The sequence below is a fragment of the Vipera berus genome (genome assembly GCF_964194415.1).
Source record: "Vipera berus genome assembly, chromosome: 1".
NCBI lineage: Eukaryota > Metazoa > Chordata > Lepidosauria > Squamata > Viperidae > Vipera > Vipera berus.
This window is the reverse complement of record NC_138202.1, coordinates 258,867,669-258,881,105: the sequence shown is the minus strand read 5'-3', so window position 1 is coordinate 258,881,105 and position 13,437 is coordinate 258,867,669. Positions and strand designations below refer to the sequence as shown.

Genomic DNA, 13,437 nt, shown 5'->3' with positions numbered 1-13,437 from the left:
GAACTCTCTTCATTTTTCCCCCAATATGAAATAAATACTGAATTTGTGCAAATGTATCTATTAGATTTTATGAAATGAAATGAACAAGGATAGACTAGGAGAGGACTAATGTTTTTATTTTTATGGACTAAGTAGCAGCTAAAGTCTGGAAAATGGTAGACATTATAGCGAATTCACCATTTAAAAATATGAAATTCCTTTAATATTGAAAGAAGAAATATTGGATAATGGCTAGAAAAGCAGATGCTGCATGATTCATTTTTACAGTGTCTATATTAACCAATTACAGATACCAGGAGATGAAGGGGAATTAATGGAAGATTACAATTTGCTTTATTTATTGTAGCCTTCCCTTCCTTTAATCATAGAAATGTGTCATGGCTACATCTCCCAGAAGCTCCACACATTGATGGAGATTGTACATCTGAAGGACCCATGCTTGGACAATTCTTGGATATAAGTTAGTGTGATATAGAAACCATGCATCATTTTTTTAGCATTTCAAATGACCGTAGATTCTATATATATCAACTGGACCTGGAAAATTCATTGTTCCATTTGCCTCCTACATGCTAATAGCTAAGTCATGCTGCAGATCCTGTTAGCCAAGGAATTTCATCCTAACCCTGAGGTGAGATTGGCTCTCAACCTCCTGATATTTTGAAAGAGCCTCAAGACCTGTTTCTGCCAGATGGTTTAGGGACCCAATGTGGGAGCTCTATACTGGAGGTGGTTGATTAATTAAAACCTAATCCTACCTCCCCACCCACTGTGTGTCTGGCTCCCAGCTTTCCCATCTGGTTTTAATGGTTCGTAAATTGTCAATGATTTTTATCTGCTGTGTGCTATGTCTTTGGTTTTAACATTTTTTTCTGCTTTAATGTTTTATGCTGCAAGCCGCCCAAGGACATTCGATACCAGACAGGTGGCAAATAAATTTAATAAATGAATAAATAGATAAATAAATAATTCATCAATGCCCTCTATTCTTTTGCTTGCCTGTTTAAATCAATGTATCTAACCACAACAGTTTAATTACCAAGCCATCTTCTTCATACTCTTCTACTCCCTCATAACATATGTCCTCACAGATGTAGCCTGTTACATCATTGAAGTGATCTAAAACATTCCCAAAGTGACTTCTGGTTTGCCTTTGTGGCACCTGTGGATGCATGGAGGTGAGCTCCACCTTCAGCGTCCGATTTCATCTCGCTTGGGGACCCTGGAAAGGGTCAAAAGTCACCCTGTAGGGGCGACAAGCAAGGAGGGAACCCCTGCTTGATTGTGGGAGGGCGGCAGCCCTTCTGCTTGATCCAGGGCAGCTCTCCAAATCAGTGAGGGAAAAACCAGCCATAGCAATATGGCTCATCACTAAGCTGCTGACAACCGAAGTAAAAATTACTACCAAGCCCCTTTAAAGCAACGTGGATGAAACTGGGTGAGATCTGATCTTCTCTTTAAGATTTTAAATATCTTTCATGCAAAAGCTGCCCAAAGTATTTTTCCCCCTGTGAGGAGACAGGGAAGGGAATTCCTACCCCACCCTCTAAGAATAGTGGTGACTGACTACTCGGGGAAAATAGAGTAATTATAAGAATAATTTTAATCTAATTGGATGCATATACTTTTGAAATTTGGGGATTAAAAGTTTTCCTATTCTTATTGGAGACATTGGTTTTTATCTAAAAAGAAAAGATATAAACCTTGAAAAACTATTATAAAAACTTGGGACTTAAAAAGTTTTAAATGGCATTGGTGACATCTTGTGGCAAAGTATGGTATTACAACTTGTTATTGACTAAAAGAGACTTGGCTTGAAGCCCAGAATCTAGAAAAAACTTTCCTGACTTTGACAGATACCAGCTGTGAAAAACTCAGCTGTAAAAAAGGAACTGCAGGGTGGCATATCTGGCCTGTTTACCTAGCGATAAAAAGCAAAAAACTATTTTTAATGTTTGATTTTAAAATCTTCAACTTAATACATTGTCAAGAGAATATGGATGAATATCAGGAAAAAATCCTTTTTATGTTGCAATCAATACACAAAACCATTCTTTCAGTGTGTAACAAAATAAGAGACAACATAAAGGAACAAGATGCCAACTAAGATACCCAGATCTTGACTAAAACCAAAGAACTAACAATGCAGAAATTAACAGGAGAAGTGGAACAAATAAATACTAAGAAAGAGGACCCAACTGACCAACAGATCCAGCCAATGGGAAAATTAGAAAAGAGAGTGACAAAGAGTGGGAAAGACTTTTTACATAAATCAGAAGAAATTTGTGTAAAAGGAAGAAAAATAGATTGAATGGAAGATAAACTTATCAGGACAATTGTGGGAAATTAGAGTAATAGTGAGGCGATTAAATGAATACAATTGGGCTAGTTCTTCCCCCCAAAAACCTGTAATTAAATGGTCTTTCTTATTTCATATAATACATATAATAATAGAGGGAGAACTGTTTGAGGATTCAAAAGTATTGACATGGAAGGTTACTTGCAAAGGAAAAAAGCCAGAGTAAGGCTGAAAGATACTAGGGTTTTGGTTTATTAGAGAGGAATTTATATTACTGATTAGAGGGTTGAATATGGTGGAAAATAGATTTTTTTTAAAAAATAAAGTAACATTATAATTGAATAGATAAGATGTGTAATAAAATTAATAGACTTTACGTTCAATATGGTGAAAAATAGATAACTTTTAGAAAATAGAATAAGATTATATGTAAATAGATGTGTGTTTAGAATATTAGATTTTGTTATAAAAAGGGAAAAGTGTAGAAACTGAGATGGTCACTTAAAGCTTGGAAATCATAATACCAAATGTTAAGTTGAATACTGAGGGGAAATTAAAGCCTCAGAAAAAGCAATAACGGGACATTGATTGTATATAAGGATTGAATGAAAACACAATTAAGATATGTATAAGCTAAAAATTATTCATAAATGTAACAAAGATGGTTTTACTTAGTTGATAACAATAAGAACTATATTAGCTCAATATCAGATAGTAGATATTAAGGGGAAAAGAGAGGAAATATCTGATGTTGTAACTTGAGATTTGTGCTAAAGATTTATGTATGTTATTGAATTATTGATTACCCAGTCACCACGTTTCTTTTTAAATGTTTAATTGTAAAATTAGAAAACTAATAAAATAAAAATTATCTTAAAAAAACATTCCCAAAGTTACAGATCATGGGTGTCCTTACATCTCTCTCCATTCAAAGTAGGACGTGGGATTAAAACGTTAGAATAACAATCACCTCCATTTTCATCCTCACTTCATTAGCTGTCCTGCATTACAAAGTTTTCTTTTTTTCCCCCCAAACACAGAGACACTTATATTTCTTATCAGTTGTGAAGCAAATTTATGCACACATTCAGCTTCAAAATAAACCTACCAAAGAATTCTGTTGACCAGGTTTTGGAGCAATTTTCTCTCAATAGCAGGAGACTGGTACTCTCACTGTAACTTTCTCGCTTCAATAAAATGATTGTTAGATCCTCTCCAGTTGTTAGCATGCCCTTAGGTGAGTTTTTTTTTCCAACACCCAATTCATAGAATATTTAAAACGATGTGTTCTAGGCATTAAGACATTTTCATTGCCCTGAAATTAAATTGAAACTGATCACAAAGTTAGTTAAGGATTGCTTCTATTTTGAGACAGCACTCTTAGACTCAGAAGAAAACAAACATTGCCAGAGGCAAGCAGGCAAACAGTATGAAAAAAAAAACTTGGCAAGAAAGGAAAGTGTGATTGTGAAAACAAATGTTAATTCTGAAGCTTAATTTTGATATTTATGGGACTGACGATCAAGATGGTTATTGCATCCGTGTCAATACTAGCACAATACAGATAAAACAGGTATGAGTGTGATCCAGCAAAGCAGGTAGCCTAAGACTGATAGAAAGAACTAAAGTATTAATCCCATTGTGATTTTCAATGTCATTGAAATTCTACTGACCCTACTACCCTGGACAAGTTATCATAGATGCTAGCCATGGGCACGGGTTTGCCTAATCGCTAACATGTGTTGGAGATCTCTTTTCTATCCACTTCTGCCTCATCCATTTTGCTGAGTGTTTATGGCTGTGCCTTAGCTCCAGAGTTCCTTATTTCAACTGATAGTTTAAGTCTGACCCAACAGTTTTTAGGTGTTAGGTATTTCTTATTTTTCTAAAGATTTTGATTTTATAAACAGAACATAAACATTTTAAAGCTTTTTAAAAACTATGTTAATTTTTTAAAATAAAAATGTTCTTCTTCTTACATTTTATGCTCTATATCAAAGTGTCCCAACTGTGAGGTGTACATGCAGAACTAAGCACAATTAATAGGCAAAAGGTTAGAAGCAGGCCAAAAGACTCACACTAAAAAGTCTGCAATTTTACCTTGCTCCAGCCACCCCATCTTATGTTAACCTATGCTGAATGATAGCTAAAAGCATTTTGTATAATGGTTCAGCTGCTGAAATGGTCCAGGGAAACACAGCCTTCAAAAGGGTTAATTTCACAGTTCACAGGAAGTGAGTCATTCTTACCCAGCACAATCCATTGTATTTCACATAGACATTGCTGAGAGGATAAAATTAAGGGTGATACCTGTGTAAGCCATCTTGCTATCTCAAAGAAAATGCAAGAATGCATGGAAGAAATAAATAACAGGGATGGGCGGCATGATAACTTTTCCACTACACAAAATGGACGCTAGCCCGGGTTAGGTTCATCAAGTAGATCACAAACACCTATCTTGCTTTCTCTAATCCTTTCTCCTAATTTTTCATTGGCTATTGGAAGCTGAACAGCAAAGCATGGAAATTCTCCCAGTGGTGTAGCAGCCAAAAAGTTTATTTCCCAAGAACAAACTTCAGAAGTTGTGAAGGCTTCAACATCGGAAGTTTTTAAGAAGAGACTGGACAACCATTTGTCTGAAATGGTATAGGGTTTCCTGCCTGAGCAGGGGGTTGGACTAGAAGACCTCCAAGGTCTATTATTATTATTATATAAAACTTTTATTCATAAAACATGAAACTCGGTCAACTGAACACTCAAATTGACTGGCACTAATGGTTGACACGGGTTGCTGCCAGCATCCTAGGTATCAACCAGGTATCTCCTTAAAATGTAAGATGTTCTGAGTAGCACAGTTTTTTGTAGCTTTGCTGGAGTTATTGCAAGAAGCTGCAATTTCTTGATGTATTTTGCAAAGTTTTTGGACATAGTTCCCAGTGCCCCGATGACAATGGGTATCACTGTTACATGTTTCATCCATAATCGCACAGTTTTGATGACCAGGTCGTGGTATTTCATAATTTTTTCCAGTTCTTTTTCTTCGACTCTGGCATCTTCTGGTACAGCGATATCAATCAGCTGTACGCTTCGGTTCTGTATGACTGCAATATCTGGTTTGTTGTGTTCCAAATGGTGATCTGTCTGTATTTGGAAGTCCCACAAGATCTTCACCCTCTCATTCTCGACAACTTTTTCCACCCTATGTTCCCACAACTTTTCGGACACAGGCAAGTTGTATTTTTTACACAATGCCCAGTGGATTAGTTTAGCAACTCGGTCATGTCTAGCTTTGTAATCAGTTTGCGTGATTTTGCTGCACTCACATATTAAATGTGAAACAGTTTCAACTTTGTCGTTCCAAAGTCGGCAATTTGGATTGTCAGTAGATTTTTGTATCTTCGCTTTCATGGCATGAGTTTGTAGTGCTTGTTCTTGAGCAGCCAGTATTAAGTTTTCTGTTTGTTTCTTGATGGTTCCCATCTTAAGCCATGCCCATGTCAAGTTGTTATCACATTTTCCTTCAATGTTTTTCAAATGCTGTCTATGCAAAGCTTTGGTTTTCCATCTATTTAATCTGTCATCCAGCCATTTTTCCTTATATTCTGCCTTTGTTTCTGTTATTTTTATAATGCTCTCTGTTTTCACAGCCTGCAACAATTTTTCTGTACTTTGATTTACATAGTCATTCAAACTTCGTTTTTCTTCTTCTACAGTTTGGTGGATTTGCAGTAGCCCTCTGCCCCCTATTCTTCTTGGCAGGTACAACCTGGCGATGTCACTTTGTGGATGTAGAGCATGGTGCATATTCAAAAGTTTACGTGTTTTCCAGTCTAGGTGTTCCAATTCAGCCAAAGTCCAGTTGATAATTTCAGCTGTGTAGCATATCACTGGAACTACCTGTGTATTAATGGCTTTAATTGTATTTCCAGCATTCAGCTTTGATTTTAGTATTTTGCGGACTCTCCTGGTGTATTCCTTTTGTGTTGACTCTTTGACTGTTCCATTCAAGATGTTATCTGCTTCCAATATGCCTAGGTATTTGTAACCATCATCCTTTGCTAGTGCTTTCATAATACTTTCGTTTCCCAGTTCTATTCCTTCTATTTTTTCCCATTTTTCCTCACTGCATGGATAATATAGCACATTTTCCAAGTCCAAAGTCCATTCTGATGTCACCGCTAAACAGTTGAACTGTGTTGAGTATTGATTCAAGTTCAGTGTGGCTTTTCGCATACAGTTTTAAGTCATCCATGTATAGTAGATGGTTTATCTTGCCAAGCTGGCTTGAGATGTGGTATCCCAGTTTTGTGTTTCGTAATATTATTGTCAATGTAATTAATGCGATGTTGAACAGTAGTGGTGAAAGTGAATCCCCTTGGAAGATTCCTCGTCTGATGTTGATTTCACCAATGTTCTCCCCATTTGCTGTTAGAACTGTTTTCCATTTTTGCATATTTGCTTTCAAAAATGTACAGATGTTTTTGCTGATTCCAAAGTTTTCGAAACACACATTAATCCAACTGTGAGGTAATGAGTCAAATGCTTTCTTATAATCAACCCATGCCATATTTAAATTTCTTTTTCATCATTTTGCATTTTTAAGTACCATTTTGTCAATGAGCAGCTGATCTTTTGTTCCTCTTGATTTTTTATAATTTCCTTTTTGTTCTGCAGGATACAAATTGTTTTCCATCAGATGATTGAATACTGAATTTGCCAGTATTCTTGCAAAAAGTTTGAACGTTGTTGGCAGACAAGTAATTGGGTGGTAGTTGCTTGGTTCTGTGCTCTTTTCAGGGTCTTTCATTATCAAGTATGTTTGACCAGCTGCTAACCATTCTTCACTTGTGGCATTTTGAAGCATTTCATCAAACTGAGTGTCCATGCGGTGATGGAGGCTGGTGAGGTGTTTCAACCAGTATCCATGCAGCTCGTCAAGAGCAGGTACACTCCAGTTCTTGACCTTCTTTACTTGTTTTGCAACCATATCGGTGGTTATTATAATATTCTCCATTTTGTTTTGTGTTGCTTGTTTTTGGATATCTTTGATCCAGGAGGAAGTTTTATTATGTTCCACTGGGTTTTCCCACAGTTCTTTCCAAAAGTTTAAGGTTTTTTCTTTACATGGTAGAACAGTAGTTTGGACTTTATTTTTGTCAAGTGACTGATAGAAGAGGTGCTGGTTTCTTCTGAACTGGACGTTTTCACGTTATTGTTTTATTCATCCTTCATATTTTTTAATTTTCTTTGCTGTTGCTATTACATGCTGTTTTAGGTTTTCCATGATTTCCGTTATTGTTTTTTCCTCCAAGTTATATTTTTTGTATAAACTATTTTTCAGCTTTTCGTTCTTTAGTTTTCCTTCTTTCAAGTATTTCAATTTGCTGATATCTCCTCGTAGTTTTTTTTGTTTTATTTTCAAGTCGAATTTTCCACTTTGGTGTTTCAGTGGGTTTCTTTTTTTGGCATTTTATAACCCAATTCTGCAGTTATAATGGCGGCTGTACTGTACATTAGTTGGTTTGTTTCATACAGTGTGCTGGATGGGATGGAAGTTAAAAAGTTGTTCACAACATTTAGTAAATCTTTCACTCGTTTGCTATGCACTTCACGGATGGCAGGCAGTCTTTTTCTTTCTGTGTTTTCTTTGATGTGGTTTTCAATCTTTTCTTTCAGCATTTTCACTAGATTACTTAGCTCTACACTTTCAAGTTGTTGCACAGAGGAGTCTTCATCCTGTATGGCAGCTTCTTCCACTGGTTGGTCAGTTTGTTGGTCAGTTTGTTCAGGTATTGTAACAATTTCTTCAGACTGTTCATCATCATTGCTTGTTGTTTTCTTTTTAGCCAATGTTCCTAGATGTTGAATTTCCACATATGTAAAAACTTTATTACTACATCATCATCATCATCATCATCATCATCATCATCTTCATTATTATTATTATTATTATTATTATTATTATTATTATTATTATTATTATTATTCTACCTATTATTATTTAGCTTGGAGTGCTCTTCTCCAATAATGATTATATATAAACTGTTCGATAGTAGCTATTTTTATAAGCAGATGGTAGTTGAGATATTATCATCAAGAATGGATAGTGAAATGTTCTCATAAACTTTAGAGCCTTCAAATTTTTGTCAAAGATAAGCCACCTAGTGGCGAAAACAATCACTACATTCCTTTCAAGCCACAGCATCAAAAAACAGATTATTTTATTCCAAGGTATTCAGTAAACATTGCCATTCATGATGCTTGAAAATATCAGAGGCAACTAAATGTAATGTTGAGTGCAACTTTGGGGAAAAAAAGTGCTACAATGGAAAAAACAACAACAAGAGTACTGGAATAGTAAAATGAAGAAACTTTTTAAGAGTAATTTGGAAAAGGCCCATCATTTCTACCCTTCTAAGATTCCTTTATATGGCATTTTCTTGGCATGTGCTTAGTAACTCTGTGCCAAGGACACTGAAGGTTGCCCCTTTCTTAGTTAGACTTCTGTTTTGCACAGTGGCAAAACAATAGGCCCTCTGTATTGTGGCATCTGTGTTTCGAACGGATACATAGTCTGAGAACGAATGAGGTCAGATGAACTTCATCCATCATGAATTGCACTCTTTTTGAGATAGCAGGCAGGAAAAGAGCCCAGGGAATGAACAAGGAAAAGAACACTGTTCGGAGAGCAAAAGGGCAAAAATCATCTAGTGCAAGTACAGGTCACTGCCTCTGACAACTTGAATCTTCCTAATGTTAGCTATGAGTCAAGTAACCGTTTCAGCATAACTCACAATTATAGGAACTAAACAGTAATACAGATGCTAAGCTTATGGGCTGAATTTTCCCACACCCTTTCTCTCCTGCAGACATGAGTTTTAACTTGGTATGGGGAAGAACTAATCGATGTATGAAACAAATATATGTTAATTTGCTATAAATAGCACATATGCACAAAATCCCAATAGAATGAAAATGCACAACTTTTTATTTTAAGCGATTCTTTAAAAAGAGGAAAGTGAAAAAAAAACCAGGCTGTGAGCTAGACTGAAAAGCTAAAAAAAAAAATATCTCATGAGATGTATTAGAAAACTGCTTCAATACTGTTACCAGGAAAACCGCAGAGGCCTCAGGAGGTTAATACAAAAGAGATTTTTTTTCTTTTTACCTAGTCTAGCCATAAGCCAAGTGTGGGGTCTTTCACTAAAAATATCATTGCTGCATTTCATATCATGACCTTCAGACATTCCAGGGAAAGACAGAATCTTTTTACAGCCTTTCCAACCATCAGCCAATCAAAAAAAAAAAAGCTTTGTAGGAGGCAGGTTGCCTGTATCTTTGAAGGATAAGCAGGATAATGCTATTATACCATGTTGCAAAGGCATTCTCAAGCCTTATAATACAACATGGGATATACCCAAGTGATGCAGCAGAAGTATGTGACTGAGTTCACACATTACATAAATACATTATGTGATTTGCTTGCTTCTGGTTTTACATGATGTGCAAACTGCATCTGAAATGAAATCATAGTTTATTTTAAAACAATCATTTGAATTCTTGTTAGCTGATGGAAAGAGAAACACGTACAGGGACAAACCCCTAATTTCATCTATTCAGAGTTACACAATTATTGGCCCAAGGGTTGTTTGAAACTCAGTTTTGTGTGATGCACTGACTGCTACATAAAGTGAACTATGAATCCTGTTCATATACTGTACACTTTGGGTCTACATAGGAATTAACCTATTTCAGTTTTCATTATAATTAAGTCCCCAACAGTCTTTTTTATTTCAGCAGCATTGAAACATGTTTTATAAATAAATCTCTTAGTTTCCATTGAAGGTTATACAAAATCCAGCCATTTGATCAATGGCTGATTCAGATTCTGGTTCTGGATAATTTTAGAACTATTTTGTTACCTCAGCATCTCTCCTGTATAACTATGTTGATGATGTCAGCCAGTGTTCAGGGGTTGGTAGGAGTAAAAATTATTTGCATTACTTCTTCAGCTAATACTTTTAAGCTGCTTCTACAGCTTAGCAAACAAAGCACAGTATAATCCTTTATTTCCATCTTTAAGTAATACTGATTAAGTAATTTGTTGCTTTTATAAAAGCATGTTTAAACTTAGTGTCTTAAAAGTTCCATTTTCCTTGCATGCCTATAACATTGATCACATTTATTTTGAAGCCTATTTTACGATAAATTCAAATTATAAAATTTATAAAGATGAAAGAAATATTGCTGCCTTATTACAGGATGGAATTTCTACTGGAATTTCAAGGTATCTTTCTTCTTAAATATGAAAGGACCAGAGGTAAATAATGTCTTAGAATGCCAAACACTGCAGGATAGAGGCTAAACCTGATATTTCATATTAAAAGAATATAATGCACAATTCTGTGCACCAGCTTTCCACAATCTTGTACTTAACGATATCCATATCTTCCCAGCAATCACAAATCCCCCCACTTCTGAGACTGTTCAACTGTGTTTGACAGGTGAGCCATTTGAGTTTTAAAACGTTTGTTTACATTCATATACTATTTTGAGCAAGTTATTTTGAGGATCACCCAAAAGCCCTAACATTTTATATAATGACTTTAACAATGCTAGGTTTTATTTTAATACACTGTAGCTTTTGCACCTACTTCCTGGCAGTCCAGAACATCTTCTCAACTGATATCCACAGCTGTTCTCTTCCTAGGTGACCCAAAGGAACCTATGTTTTATAAAATTGGACTGTTAGCCTAAGACTTCAGGTAGTTCCTGAATATCATTTTCTTGGCCCTAGGCTGAGATCATGTATAGCCTCCTATATGTCACCTGCATTTCTGGGAATATCTGCTGCTGTAAAGTCTACCTATTAGCAATTCTCTAATAAAAAGTTTAATCTGATTCATTTTCTCCTCTTATACATATACCCAACTGATCACATCACCAAATAATTAGCAGTGAATTTTCCGATTATTCTGCGGCAGGGGACATACACAATTTTTATCCCACTAGTCATTGATGACTGTAGGGCAGGGGTCGGCAACCTGAAAAAGCCAAAAAGCCACTGGGAACCGGTTCCATCAGAGATAAAAAAAAGTGGGAGCCGCGTGCGTGCATCCACGCACGCGCATGTGCATAAACCAATGTTTTGCGCATGTGCAAAACGTTTTTTGCACATGCGCACGCGTGGATACACGTGCGTGGTTCCACTTTTTTTATGTGGACGCACCTGCACGCCAGCGGCAATGGGTCTCCGTGGTGACGGGTGCTGGGTTGCGGTGCTGCCTTCAGCCCGGGCGTCGCCGGAGCCACCCCCGGGACCTCCAAACTGCCACCCGACCTCCGCCCGAACACCAGCAGGTCTCGACACGGGTGTTCGGGCGGAGCTGCGCGCGCACCTCTCCAAAGGTTTGGGGAGCTCCAAACCTTTGGAGAGGTGCGTGCGCAGCTCCGCCCGAACAGCGGTTTGGAGACCTGCTGTTGCCGGTGGACGCACATGCACGCCAGTGGTGACGGGCGCTGGGTTGCGGCGCTGCGTTCAGCCCGGGCGTTGCCGGAGCCACCCCCGGGACCTCCAAACTGCCGCCTGAACACCAGTAGGTCTCGACACGGGTGTTCGGGCGGAGCTGTGCGTGCACCTCTCCAAACTTTTGGAGAGGTGCGCACGCAGCTCCGCTCGAACAGCGGTTTCCAAACGGGTGTTCGGGCGGAGGTGCGAGAGAGGTGCGCGCGCAGCTCTCCAAACCTTTGGAGTGGTGCGCGCGCACCTCCTCCCGTTCGGAGTGGTGCGCATGCACCTCCTCCCGTTCGGAGATGTGCGCGTGTACCGGGCGACTGGGAGCCGCAGGAGACGGCTCAAAGAGCCACATGCGGCTCCGGAGCCACGGGTTGCCGACCCGTGCTCTAGGGCAATCTCCATAGTGTTCATCTCCATTTCAAGGCCATTGAGCCAGTGCTGTCCAAAGACATTTTTGCAATCATGTGGCCAGCATGACATCACAGGGCATTGTTACCTTCCCACTATACTGGTACCTATTTATCATTTGCATGCTTTTTAACTACTAGGTTGGCAGGAGCTGGGGTGAGGACAGGAGCTCACCCCGTCACATGGAACTTGGGTCTCAAACATGGGCTGTCAACTTTCCAGCTGACAAGCCCAGCATCTTAACCACTGCACTGCCCTCCAAATGTAGCAGAGTTTCAACTTAATTCGAAAGAACATGCTACATATCAGGGAAAAAAGAGGAAGATTATTCTCCTGAATGTATGACTCAGAATCATCCATTTTGCATCATCTCATCCATCCAATGAGGTTGTCCCTCCAAGACCTTGTTCCTGACCACCAAAATGTTTCCAATTCCTGAAATAATGGAAAAAGTAAAAAATGGGGCTGGGAAAGTAACTTTCAGGAAGTCGCTTGGACAGAAGGCAACACAAAAATTGCAATTAAAGGATAAAAAAATGGTATCTATCCTCAAAAGAACCAGAAAGATAGAGTCTTCCTTAGCTGAAGTTGAAAGATTCTTCTGGCCAAGTAGCAATGAGTCTATGGCAGCTTCAGAAAGCCAGAAGCTGTGCAATCTAATATTAGATTTTCAATCAAAGAATACCTTGTGCGTAAAAGCTGTCTGTTAAGCTTCTCTAAGCCTAGGATTTTTAAAGAGTGATGTAGTAGCACATGGAAAACCACATGCTAAAGTGATGATCTGAGAGAACTCTACTCCATATGGAAGACACAAAAAGCTGCACATGGAGTTATTCAAAAGAAATTACAAAGCCATCAATGATTAATGTTTCTATTTAGCAACAGCTAAATGCAGTGGGAAATGTAATGTTGCAGAACTAAATCTCTGTCTCTAGACAGGAGCAGCTGAATTTAATATCACAGATGAATAGGATGCAGTGTGGAGTTTTTATCTTTTTATTTATTTATTTATTTTATTTATTATATTTTATGTCTGCAATAAGAAATTTATAACAATTTCACAGATCAGTTAATAATTTTCAGCATATGCATATTAAACTATTTTTAAACTTGATATTCCTCCATAATATTGCCAGGAATTGTAGCTTTATGAGATTACAAAGAATTCCCACTAAATTCTTAGCATTTTAGTCCCTTCGCTTTCTTAAAAAAA

General features: G+C 37.7%; 1 protein-coding gene across 1 annotated transcript in view; it reads right to left on the bottom strand.

Moving 5' to 3' along the window:
* SLC35F1 (solute carrier family 35 member F1) overlaps positions 1-13,437 on the bottom strand; it is a gene marked incomplete at its 5' end in the record, with an annotated part of 233,707 nt that overhangs the window by 156,073 nt on the left and 64,197 nt on the right. The window lies entirely within an intron of this gene.